This window comes from Protopterus annectens, chromosome 14.part0 (genome assembly GCF_019279795.1).
Source record: "Protopterus annectens isolate FY-2018-M chromosome 14.part0, PAN1.0, whole genome shotgun sequence".
In the NCBI taxonomy this organism is placed as follows: Eukaryota; Metazoa; Chordata; order Ceratodontiformes; family Protopteridae; genus Protopterus; species Protopterus annectens.
Genome location: NC_056748.1, coordinates 266158202 through 266172717, shown reverse-complemented (window position 1 = coordinate 266172717; position 14516 = coordinate 266158202).

The following is a 14516-nucleotide window of genomic DNA, read 5'->3' as shown; positions in this document are numbered from 1 at the left end:
TCATCCAGACCTACACTCCATCCTGAATTTGTATGTTATGCTTATTGTGAGGGCTATCCATCTCCTGATTTTATTTTCAGTATTTATTGCCCAGCTTCAGATCCCTCCCATATCCTGAATTCATCTCCAATACTTGTGGCGGTAGCATTGTTACCTCACAGCAAGAGGTCCTCCCGTTCGATTCTCGGTGTGGCTTGGGAGTGCCTTCTGTGTGGAGTCTGCATGTCCTCCCCGCGGTTGTGTAGCGTTCGAAAGACATGCATGCGTAAATGGGCGTGCCTTCATTGAAGGTTGGGCGTCGAGCTGGCATCTCGGCGTTTTGTAAAAGTCTACTGCCAATCATTAGCGGACCGGAGTTCCGCTGTGGCGACCCCTTACCGGGAAAAAGCCGAAAAGACAAACAACTTGCTTATAATTAGCTTCCTTACCACATGAATTCATAGTCAGTGCCCATTCTTTAAGGATTGCCACAGTGGTCAGTGCTGCTACCTTACAATTCTAGTGTCTTGGGTTTATTCCTAGCCAGTAGTTCTGATTTGTGTTTTTTTTTTTTTTGCTCTCTCTGTCTGTATGTTTTTTCCAGTGGTCTTGTTTCCTCTCATCTAACAGAGATCTGCTGTTTGAATGGCTACTCTAAATTTTCTATGCATGTAGGCTTTCCCTTTGTACCTGCCCCTATTGCCTGAATTATGTCTGAAAAGGGTCTTCAGGATCAGAGCTCTTAACCAGTTGTCAAATGATAATATAAGCCTTTATGCAAACGTCAAAAATGTTAATGCTGCCATGTTCAGATGACCAATGCATCCGTGGTCAAGTACAAAATCAGTGCAAGCCAAAACATAACTCATGGGCAATGTTAATAAACAGCTGTTAAAATAAAAGTGCCCATTAGTGAACTAATATTCACGTCTGGGATTCACCTTTTGTTGTAATAATGAAAGTATAGGCAACTAATTCACAAAACAATTTACTCAAAACATGTCAAATCATGCACAAAGCCATAATGGTCTGCTGTTCATGTAGTAACACTATGTGATACTCTATACAAAATGTGTATTGTGAGTTATTTGGATTCCACAATGGCTTATCACAGTGAAGCTTGTTTTGAATTTAAGCAGTAATAGCGGCACTATGGAATTAAGTTGGCACAAAGTCTGATGCGACACATTGACATTTACTTGCAGTATTATAATACAGGTCTAGGATCAAAATTAATTTAGTTCTACCATTTTATATGCTTTATATTCAGTATTTAATATCATTATTTAGATTTAACTTGAAATACCTATTTACTGTGATTCCTGTTTTAGTTTCTTTTTTTGTTTATCCAGTGAAGTCATACATTTATTCTGACACTTCTTACAAATGACCCAACATAAGTAACAAAAATAAAATACATGGTTTGATATTTGATTAAAAAAATCCATTCATAACAAATTAATGCCACACAATTATTTACTACAGAAATTCCTGTCTGATGCACACTGCTAAAATTTTCTTTCACACTTTATATTGCTGTAGATGGTTGCTAGTACAAGTCAATATTCAGCAGTGACAGATTATTTTTTCCATCTCACTTGCACCAGTACTTATACACATATATTTTCATTTGAAGCCAGATCATCATTCCAGCTGACAGTATATAAGATGTGAAGTTATTTACTTATTTACTGGAAATGAATACACTTCCCTGTAATTCTTGAAAGAAATAATTTAACATTAAATGTTTTGATCAGACAGTTGTGTAATGGCTGCTATCAGAAGGTTGTCTCTTTTAAGTTTGACTTCTACTTCAATGGCATTATTTATTTTCTTAGGAAATGGAACATCTTTCCAAACAACAGCTCACTACACTGAATTGCAACGACCTAACCAGTAGCTGTTTACTGCCCAGTTGAGCTACATGTACTTCTTGTTACAGGCAGGAAAGGCACAGCATATCAGTAATGTTATCACTGCACTGTACAAGATACGCCAACCTCAGAGGGTAGCGGAGGAACAACCTGAAGGTGCCTGCTGTCTCAGAGCTGAAGGACTAAAAATATATATATACACACACACACACACACACACACACACACACACATACACACACACACACACACACACACACACACACACACACACACACACACACACACACACACACACACACAAAATTTGTGGGCAATTGGTTGAATGATCAGTTACATAGACACCTGCTTAGTCAGCACCATTTGGTCAACAATGAGAGATGGTTGACAGTTGTGCAGGATCGACAGTCACTGGAAAATATTTCCATTCCCTGGGGATTGTGAGATCTTAGAGTTAGTATATATAATTAGCAGGGAGTGTGGGGTGGAAGCCCATTGCAAAAACAATTGTATTTGGTTTACTCAGCTCCAGACTAATCTCCAGAGCATATGCATAATGTGTCTATCTTCATTGTCTTGATGTTTTAATGTCAATGTTTTGGGTGTCTGTGTCATTTGTTCAGCTGCCCAACACCCATATATATGGTTGCAGTTTGTAAGAGCAAATGCTCAAAAGAGGGAACAGTCTTTCTGCTGGCTGCCAGGCTGTGTCCAAAACTGAAGTATAGTGGGGTCTAGGAATTTGTCCTTTCCTTGCTGTTGTACATTCTTGGAGCTGGTATATATAATTAGGAGGCAATGCAGAGGGTGCAGGAGCACTTGCCCCCTGCATTATTTTTTTTTGATATTGTATAATTCCATTTAAAAAGATTGATCTTTTTAGGTTCATTGTTTTGAGCATTCGCTGTTGTTTGATGAGGCAAATTATATGCGTGTGTGTGTGTGTGTGTGTGTGTGTGTGTGTTTGTATGTATGTATATATCAAATCCCTTAGTTTGGATAATAGTTATGAAGGTCAGCATCTGGTTTTCAACATACTTTTGTTGACAAAACAGCTGGTTGACAGTTATGCAAGATCACTATAGTGCTAGAGTTGGGGAACACCTCCTTTTCCTGCTATTTTCTATCTCGTCAGAATATATAAGTAACAGGGGTGTGCAGGGGGGATTGTTTTAATGTTACATGCTCCAAGGTTATTTCCTAAAGCATGTGCATCACAATCCCAACATTTTGTATTTTCAGCTGACATTATGCACATCGACATTTGAGGTGTTTCATTGTTTTAAAGTAAAACCATGTACACAAATGCACATATGTACATGGAAAGTTAACATAACAGTTAAGGTGTTTACCTTGCAGACCCAAAGTGCAGGGTTTAATACTTACATGGGGTAACTGGCTAGCCTTAAAATGGTCCACAATGGCAGTTAGCCTAGTACTAACATATGAATGCACACATAAATATATGTGTGTATGTATGTATTTGTTCTTTTCTATATGAATGTTGTATATTTATGGGTATAATTACTTTTGACAACTCTTCCTTTCATCTGACTGTCTTCAAACTATCACTTTCAGTCTTCTGTGATATCAGCTAACCTATACTTTCATCAAACCTACTATGGTCGACTATGCATTTTTGAAGGTGACTGCACTGTAGTTAAGGTTGGGGATAGGTGACTTTAGTGTTACTATGTATGTATATATATTTATATATATATATATATATATATATATATATATATATATATATATGTGTGTGTGTGTGTGTATATATAAAAAGGAGACATGGTAAAGCCATACTTCTCAACTGTCCAGAATGTTGCAGAATGTCCCTGATTTTGCCTCATATTTTGCCCTATCCTGCATAAATTTTAGATTTTTTTGGTAAATCACTTAGGGTTACAGTCCGTCAATAATGCCAGAAATTATACTTACCTATTTCTTAGAAAATACATATCGATACAGATCCTTTTGCTCTATTAAAATTTTAAATGAATTACAGTAATATTTAAAATTGCCTTTGAGTTTAGGCCTTTGACAGCTCCAAATAATTTTTGTCTTTGACCAGAATTCTTGAGCATAATTGTTGAAGGTAGTCACTATGTCAGAGTGTATGTGGACTGACAGTCCACATAAAAACATGTTCGTCTGTTTTTCCTGATGTTTAAAAAGTGTCATAGAAACCTCATTGTACCAAACATGCTCATGTGTGCGAAATCTATCCCTGAATTTCATGGTGGCAATTATATTTCACTTGTAAATATGATACAAGAGAAATTATGGAGGGATGTGGCAGCCAGTCCATCACAACTGAGACATATCAAATAAGGAATGAATGCAATGTTTAATGTTCCCACAAGTACATTCATTTCTATTGAGCTCAGTAAGGGTAATTTGTCAGAAAGCACTTATGAACTATTACAAAAGCTGGAAAAGAAATGTTTATAATGTAAGAACTTGATTTGGGACAATTTGTTTTTGATGTTGCATTACGAGTAGAAGGATGCCTAAAGGACTCAGAATTATGAACTTCATGAATGCAATAAAAAAAGATTCAGATGCACAATGATTTAATCATTTATTTAACAATACAGGGATGAGGTCAATGAAAATATTGACAAATTATAATGATAGGTTAAAAGAGGAATGAGAAATAAGGTAGTGACACTAAAGGGAAAATGAAGAAATATTTACCAAAATGCAATTGCATGAAGATGCAGTTAAATAAAGAAAAATAAAAAAATGAAAAAGAAAAAATTGATTACAAACAGAATTAAGCATAAGGAGTAAAACTGGCTCATAGGAGAAGCTCAAAGTGCAAAGAGGCATCAATCAGTTGCAAAAGAGAGGTGTGAAGCTATTGACCAATGAGCAGTCATGCAACTGAATTTTTTGATAAATGGCATTATCCAGTCTGAAGTAGAGGAGAGGCAACAGCAACAACCAACATAAATCAGGATATGAAAAAAGAAGTAGAGGTGTTTTTGAACAAATTAAAAAAAAGACCAATTGAGTTTCACCAGAAGAAACAGAGTTGAATCAGTGGTGCTTCAATGTGAATTAGAAGCTGCCTTTGCAGAATTATAGAAAAGGTAATGAACAGTAATATATTTTATATTTGAAATCAAACAGACTGCAATTATTTTAGTCTGATATCTCAATTCTCAACAAAGGACTGTCTTTAGTCCCCAGCAAAAGGCTGGGCTGATTGAAACATACAGCTTTAAAAATGTTTATAAGACAATTGAATTTTAAATATCCTGAATGAATGATTGTAATAACAGGAAAACTAAATATGAATCTTAGTTAACAAAAAAGAGAGTGATTTGTGTCCAGTTTTAAATATTTTTGAAAAAAAAAAGCTTTGACAAAAGACATAAGAATGTTAAGTAAACCGATAAAATGTAGGAAGCATAAATTTTACAATATATCGAAAGAAGAAATGAGGTATGAAATGATTTAAAAATAAAAAAATTAAGAATGTGAAAGCTGATGGGATGTGAATCCTGGTAACAAACAAAACTGAAGATAATGTTAGAGCACCGAATGAACATTATTATATGAGAAAGCTGAAAAAGGTGCAATGGTAAAGCTTTCTGAAATTGATATTGTGTTTGTTGCGTTACTTGATACAGGAAGGGTGTCTGAAATTTTATTTGATTTCTTAATGGTAAGTAAACCTAGAATTGCCATATTTTTGAAATATCTAAACTATAAACACATTTGGAAAAAACTCCTTTTAGAAATCTGACCCTCTGCAATTGAACAAATAATTGTATATGCCACTATGTCATGGCACATTCCATAGAGAAGTGTATTTACCTGGATTTCATCTGTCTGCATATCAAGTTTGGTTACCATATGAAGTCATGTGATCCTCTGTTGCCAGGTAGGCCAGCAAAAGGATTTAGATAAGTCAAATGGCTCCAATGAGTTAAACTCTATCACAGTGGAATATTTTTTTTTCTGGGCTAAATGAATTAAAGCTGGTAAGATGAGGAATTTTCAAAGTAAAACAGCTTTTGCAAGTAAAATAATTTCACTCTGAGCATTATACACCATCTGAAGTGGTGTTTTTTTTAATTAATAAGAATTTTTTAGTTTTCATTTATCTAAAATATCTCAGTTCTGACACAATGTCAGGTGTTTCCTCTGATCTTTTCCCTGAAGTATTTGTTGGTTGAGTCAAAAATGTTATGATACAGCAAAGGTTCAAGCAAAAGGTAACTTTTACTTGAAAGAACATGTCATCTTAGCATAATCAGTGTTGATACTTCAGCATCTCACATCCAACTGACTGTAGCTTAAAACTTGCAGTCCTTTTCCCACACTGCAGATGGCTCCATCTACAGCATGGATACTTTGTGAATTAATACAGACATTTTATTATCTTTCTTTGTAATAGTTGAGGAAGTGAGGTGTGATACCCACCACTGGCACCAATATGTCATGTACTCATGCTGGTCCAGCAATCAAGGAGCCTGAATCCTCACCACTGACACTGGAGAGGGATGTGCACTTGGAATACAAATAGATGCACTCAGTATTTCCAGATGCAGACCTTTCTGCATTAAGCACAATTTCCCTTAAGAGCACACAGGGAACACACACAGCCCAGGGTAAGGATGTCTCTATATCTGACCCCTCCAGATCTCCAATAAGACTCTCCACTGGTACAGCTGTAGGATTTGGTCCTCAGCCAAGTTTCAAAGCCAAGTCCTTCAGCACCCTCTCTATAAACCCAGTGCTTTGTGTTGCTGGCCCAAGTAGCTGACACACACACTCTGAGATTTAATTTTCAGACACACACACCTGGGAAAAGTTGGTACAGATTTACCTGCTCTGCCCCTTTCTGCCCAGAGTATAAGGTATTTATCACTGCCACCAGCCACTCTACAATCATCTACTCTAAGGCCCTTAACAAAGGGTGTCTAATTATACTGTGTAATATTAATACTAATACAAATGGTAATAGCTGACCAAGATGGTTAGGCCTTCTGGAGTGGCCCACACAGTGTCACCAAATAAATATAAGTACTCTGAAAGGTTAGCTACTTTCTACAAGGACCAGCCAAAATAAAAGTTGTAAATATATTTAATAATAAATAATAAAAGAACATGAAAATATTGAATATATATTTACAGTAAACCACAGAGTTCAGATCACAGGAAATATTGAAAAGAACATTGATGGAGAGACTCATACAAATGAAGAAAAACAGTATCTAAACTAAGCTTCACTATGTTCCCGACTAATGCAAAATAATTACTGTTCCCTGGTTAAGTTACTTACTACCTCAAGGCAATATGCTGTGGGTGTGAGTCTTTCTAGTCAGACCTCCAAACAGAATAATCAGTATTCTGAGATTTCTGTTTGCAATATGTAAAATATAATTTCCAAGAGGGCTGGCAAAATTACCTAATTTAGTCACCTGAATCTAAGTTTTCACAGTATTCCCCTTTGAAGTTGAGACAGGAATTTAATATAGAAAGCTGCAATACACATCTAAATGTTTATGGCAGTGCCTGGGGCTTCCCCTCTTTTACTGAGCTAATGAACAAAGGTGTCTCCAGTCCTATGCAGCACCGTGGGGGTGCCATTTAATGGTTTTAACAGCTCATTTACATTTCTCTTATTTTTCTTAAAGCAAGCTAGTTGGTTAACCGTTGCTGTCCCAGTATCGTCTATTAAAACATATGCATTTAATGCAGTTACAATAATAAATGTACATTTCTCTTCATTTCAGCAGGGTGCACTGTTGATACATTTCAACACAAGCAAACCACACAAATATATTTTCAGCACAAACATCTCGTATAAATCAGTCTGATATTCAAAGGACATATCATTCTTTACATAACTACAGCTGGCTATGCTGGCACTTGCCCATATCATCACATGAGGTAACAAAATAGTGAGGAAAAAGAGTGAGACACACTCCTATTGGGTAGCAAGGTTTGTTATGGCCCAAGGGCAGAAAGACAATCCAGTCTCAGCAGAAGAATGTCAAGTAACAGGACCAGCCAAAGCAGCCCTTGTCTGTAGGACACAGATGCCAGATCCTAAAACCTTCAAGCAACATTTTGAAAGCAAGCATCCCAAGTCCCCACTGCCTCCAGAACTAGTTGCTGTCTAGGCATAAAATCACTTTTCTATTTCTGAATTCTGGTCTTGGATCTTGGATACAGACTCTGCTGTGGTGATGCACCAAAAATAAAGGACTGTGTTTCAGGCAATGTTTGACTTTCCACTACTTAACAACTTCATTGACAGATGACTACTGAACATCCAGGAAAAAAGAGGTCATTGTTCCCCTCTACTCAGCACTCATTAAACCCATTATAGAGTACAACGCCCCTTTTGGAATGTACCTCACAAGACATCTGCAGCAGCTGGAAAGGCCACAGAAGTACCTCACAAAGATGATTACTGGCCTCAAACAGATGCCCTACACTGACCATCTCAAAAAACTCCAGCTTTACTCTGTAGCATATTGCCTACTCTGAGGAGATCTCTGCCTAACATATAAAGCTATGTTAAACCCAGAGCTGTTGGAAATGCTACACCTAAAGAAATCCCCATCTCTCTGAGCTACAACCTAAACCTTGTCACCACAATAAACAGGACATGCTAGAGGGATAGATTCCTGTCCTAGAGACTTCCTATACTCTGGAACAAGCTACCCATCTATGTCAAACAAAATTCCTCATTAGCTCTCTTCAAGAAAAATCTTGATGAGTGGATGGGAAATTGGAAATACACTCTGGGGATCACTTCTGTGGCTCTGCTGGACAGGGACACAGGAAATTAACTTTCTTGGGTGGCATACTCCAGGGAACCTTGTTGCCTAGGCTTACTTAGGCCCTTGGGCCAATAGCCTAGTACCTACCTATGCACCTATGAGGTCAGGAGGTTGAGGCAATGTCTTGATAAATTTATCTTCAAGCCTTCCTCATATGTAATGTATAACACCGATAGTCTTAAAAGGTCAGTGACTATTTTACATATACATGATATACTCAAGCACTTTAGCAGCTCTATAGCACAAGAATAAAGTTAAAATTCCTGGAAGATGAGCAACGAGAATTACCACAGCTAGTCCTGTTGCATGAAAATATTGATTGTGAGAACTGCGATAGCCAAATGTTGCAGATAGAGATCCTGAAGCTGTGTCTTCAAGTTAAGCTGTAATGCAACAGGAAGGTCAGATATCCATTGTAAGTAGACCAGAATATACTGAGTATAGTGTTAAGGTTAATTCTGTATGGCCAGTGTATCATAATGTGTGCTACTTCATGTGTGCTGTGTGTATGTGTGTGCGTGTGCACAAGTGTATTTGTGTGTGTGTGTATTGGGACATTTTATTATCTCTCTTTGTAACAAAATACTGAAGAAAAAGACAGAGCGAATGCACACCCTTGTTGGTTGCTGTATTTATCTCTGAGAGAGAGAGAGAGAGAGAGAGAAAGAGAGAGAGAGTGTGTGTGTGTGTGTGTGTGTGTGTGTGTGTGTGTGTGTGTGTGTGTTCATACGTGTTTATTAGGCTAATGACTACAAGGGCCTTTTTAAGCCTAGCCATGCATCTCAAATCTCTGACAACATTTGATACCCTTGATAAGTGTAAGCACGTGCCTGGGAGATGAACTATTTACAGGTTACTTCTGTCCATTAGAGACAGAGGTGCCAAACCAGGAATGAATTTCCGGTTTCCCATCCAGTCGTCCATGTTGCATTTGAATTGGGTTAGGGAGGAACTCTGCTTCACATGTATAGGGAGCCTGTTCCGTAGAAGGGGTAGTATTTGGTATACATACCTATCTCTCCAGCAGGTCCTATTTATATCACAGGCAAGGTTTAAGTCTTTAGAACCAATAATGTTGGTGCTGTTTGTTTTGTGGATATGCAGGAGGTCCATTAGAGTGGGGTCTGTCAATGCCCTGTATGCCAGGCATAGATATCCCCTCAAAAGCTTGTAGGAGACAGAATACAGGAATAGGGCCTTGAGGCAGTCTGCATAGGACATATTACTTACACCCTGTGTTCTTTTAGAGAGGAACCTCTGTGGATGTTCCAATTGTTGGATATGCCTGGTTAGGTACATACCAAAGGGGGCATTGTACTCAATGGTAGGTTTGATGAACACCGAATACAGTGGAACAATGACTTCCATGGACTTAGATGCCATACCTTTGTTTATAAGTTTCCCAACATAGAATGATTTCCTCACCACTGTAGACATGTGATAATCAAAGGCTAGATTACTATCTATATGTGTCCCTAAGTCCCTGACTACGGGGTCAACTCTAAGGGTGGTGTTGTCAATATGATAGTTACCAGGGATGGATGACTTCCCAAAGGATACTGTTATGCATTTCTTGCCATTAATTTTAGTCCATGGCTCTGACACCAGTTGTTTGTCTGTGTCAGCCCCTCCTGGAGAACATTTGTGTCAGTGTGAGATTCAATGACTGCTCCTAATTTGCAACCATCTGCAAGTTTAGTCAGCCAGAGACCACTGACATTGATCTTGATAATTGAAAAGTAAATGCCAAAAAGGAGCAATCCAAGGACTGATCCCTGAGGGACTCCACTTGTGACTGGCCTCTTTGTAGAGGTGGATTCCCCAGTTCTAACTTCCTGGATCCTGTCTGTGAGCCATTTGGCTATCCACTGGGTCACATACTGGCTTGTACCTAACCTCTTGAGTTTGTCAGCAATACTCACGTGGGGTATTGTGTCAAATGCCTTGGCCAGGTCAAGGTAGGCAGTGTGATCAACTTTGCCCTCATCCATTGCTTTGGTGACCTTCTTGAAGAAATCCACCAGGTTGAATAGGCATGATCTGCCCTTGACAAAACCAAACTGGGTTGGGTCCAGTGTCTGGAGGTTTACTATATCTCCATTGATCATCTCCTTGATAATTCTTTCCATGGCTTTACAAGACTAGTGAGACTTGTGGGTCTGTAGTTTCCAGGGTCTGTAGATGGCCCACATTTGTGCAGAGGGATGATTGTTGCCTTTCTCCATTCATGAGGCATGAAGCCTGTTTGGAGGCTAAAGTTAAATAGTAATTCCAGAGGCCCTGATAGGTCATGTTTCATGCTATTTAGAAGGCATCCTGGGATATTGTCTGGGCCCACTGATGCAGTGTTCTTTGTCTTAGACAGAGCATTAAAGACCTATTCCCTAGTGATAGTAGGGGGGGGTATATTTGATGATATTTCCTGAGGGAAGGTTGAGGTAGAGAGAGGGGTAAAGTTGGAGCTGAATTTTTCGGCCAGGAGGTTTGCTATATCTTCTGGCTCAGTATAGGTGGCGCCATTTACAATGAGCTCTTCACACAACTGTGTATTGCCTTTGAGGTTGTGGACATAGCTAAAGAATGCTTTGTGGTTATCCTTGGCCTGAGAGGTCAAACTTACCTCAAATTTGGCTTTGGTAGACTTTATTTGTCCTCTGATTTGTTTGTTTAGTTTGATGTGTGCTTTTATCCTGATGGGTGCTGACCACCTAATTTTTGCCATGATTTTCTTCCTCCTGTTATACAGTTGATTGATTTTGTGATTCTACCATATGTATACACCCATATGTTGATGTGGCATATATTGACTGGAAAACACTGATAATGCCAACATCAACATGCTACATGCATTCCCTGAGAAACCACCGTAGTGCATGCAAAATTAAACCACAAAAAAAATAAAATAAAATAACAGCAATAGAAAGACCCCTGCACACCCTGTGTTATTGTATATACTAACTCAAAGATTGCACAATATTGGGGAAAGGGCATATTTCCAACACTAAGAATTGTGCAACCATCTGAATTTCAAAACACTCACACCAAATTGCTGAAAGCTCATATCACTGAAAACACATTCACTGAAATGTGATTCAGTGAAATGAAAGTACTGTTAGGTAAATAAAACATATATGCCCTTTTCCTCACTGTAGTGCAATCCTGGAGTTAGTATATATAGTTAGGTGGGGGTGTGAGGGTCACAGGCCCCCACATTTTAGGGGTTTTGGGGGCGTAGTCCACACCTACATTTGGTTTTATATTGTTAGCTTTCAGTGAAATGAGATTCATAAATATAAAAGCTAAGTGTTCAGTGCTCAGTGCTCAGTGCTCAGTGATATGAGCTTTCAGCGATTTTTGAGGGTGAATTGAAATTCAGTGAAATGAGTTTTCAGTGAATCAAAGTAGACCCATATATATATATATATATATATATATATATATATATAAATGAGAAGGGGTATAGGTGTGCCTACTTTCAAAAATGTTTTTTTTTTTACATTTCAATAGGCTGCTGATCAACGTGTTGTATTTGGTCAGCTACTGAAAAAGGTCACTTTTGATCAGTTCTCTACCTCAGTTAAAAAAGTGTAAATAAAAAAATTATGCTGCACTGCCTGCAGATGAACTGCCAGGCAGTCCTTATAGCTTCCTCAGAATAAAATAAAATACATTTAACTGAAGACATGAAACATGCTGCCAGATGCACTGTAAAAACTGACATTTATTTATTCTTTGTTGACCAGCTTGGTCACCTCTTTTCAGGGAAGACCCAGGGTGGTATTTATACTACTAGGGGAAACATGGCCATAGCATCAGGGACCTTCTCTTACCAACTTGTGGCATAGGATATTTTACATCCACCAGAGCTGACACGAACTCAAGCAGATAGAACCTCAGTTGTTAAAGGACAATACACGCAGGAGTGCAGCATCCATCTTATGCTGCATTGTAATATCAGTGGTCAATCTGCTCCATGTGGGACTAGAACCCATAGCTTTCTGTACCAAAAACAAGTTTGCACAACTGCACTACCAAGTTCAACTGTAACATGAACAAAATAGTCCAAAACAAACCTGTTAGCAGCTGAAGGTGTTCCGTGAAAAAAAAAAAAATCAAAGCAATGAATAAATCACGAACGAATCACCATCCTTTGATCTGTGGAAGAGAAATCCCGAAAGCGTTTATCCATCCTGAATGGTGCACCCTTTTGTGTATTTATATATTTTTCTAGAAGGATTTTGCTACAAATATTTCCTTTTTATCGAACGTTCGTTTATATAAAGGATTTCAAGAGTTTTTGGATGTCCATGGTGGTTCATTCGTAATTTATTCACTGCGTAACATGAACAAAGGAAGAAAGAAATCTAATTCTGATGTAGCAAAAGAAATAAGTTTGAGCACAATGTAAACAAAATGCAAACCTTTTGTCAATTAAAGATTGTTATTGACAAGTCCAGAATCAGGCATTAGCAATATAAAAGTTCTAAGTAGAAAAGCTGTGTGACAAAATGGCCAGTAAAACCACTAAGATTCTGGGATGCACCAGTTGTTTCAGCATCAAAAAAAAAAGAAAGAAAAAGAAAGAAAGTGGGAGAGAGAGAGAGAGAGAGAGGTAGTTAATACACAGCATGCAAAACTACTCAGATCTGAAACCCACATTTGTGAATCAGGGTAGAATTAACAAGAATAGTTACCTGAAGACAATTTAAAATGTTTCAGAAATCTCAGGTTACATTCCCGGAAAAGTGACTGAAAGACATCAACTCTCTTCTTCGCAAGTCTGGAAAGTGTTTATTTGACATTTATTAAAGGTTAAAGTTATCTTAAGTTCCTGAATTAGAAATGACATTTTATTGTAATGCCTGATGCATCATAATGATAGGTAACACTTGGATGTAGACAGACAGCTAAAATGAGAATATATAACTTGATATAGTAAAAAATTGTTCTGGACCATTGCCAGGTAATTTTGTTACATCAGTGGCACTTATATGTGCTATTTAATATATTTTAGTTAATTAACAAAGAGGAAAGACAAGTTATTTGGTTTAATTTATGTAAACTGATTTATTAACTGCTATAACCAAGCTGAAGATGCTTAATGATTTTAAATGATGACCTTGCAGTGCATTTGTCTACCTGTAAATAACTGTATCATAGGCATTATCTGTGTCTACAGTTATAGCTATCTGTATATATAAGACCCCAGACACACACACACACACACACACACACACACACACACACACACACACACACACACACACACACACAAACACACACACACGTGCGCATGCACACATAGATAAATTATTTATCTATTTATCATAATAGTAGACAACAGATAATGTTGAGATGAAAATACATATCTTGTATACTGACTCGATAATTTTGTTTAGCTTCTCTCTTGGTTGATCATCTTTTTTTGTTTGCAACCCAAGGACATCATCACCATCCCCTACAATTGTCATATTTATGCTACTCACTAAAAACTGAAGTTAAAATTTGTACAGTGTATATACAGAACATGACCACAAGCCCTGTGTAATTACAGAAGTTTATATGCAGACGGGTAAGACCCTGTATGCAGTCCTGCCCCACTGTGTAGACACAGTATTCCATGAATGGATTACACATGCAAATCATCTCCCCAAAACTCTATGTGATCCACACATGCTGCATCAGTTGCTTATAGGATGTTCCCAATGAGTAACTTATGGGAACCAAACTTTGTTCCTGCAGATGGTTTGTTGCTTTTGAGCCAACCAGATCCCCTTCCTTGCTGATGTGTTGACCATCAGGGTTGAACAATACATCGGCACTGGATAAAAAAAAAGCATGCCTTTGAATGGTAGAC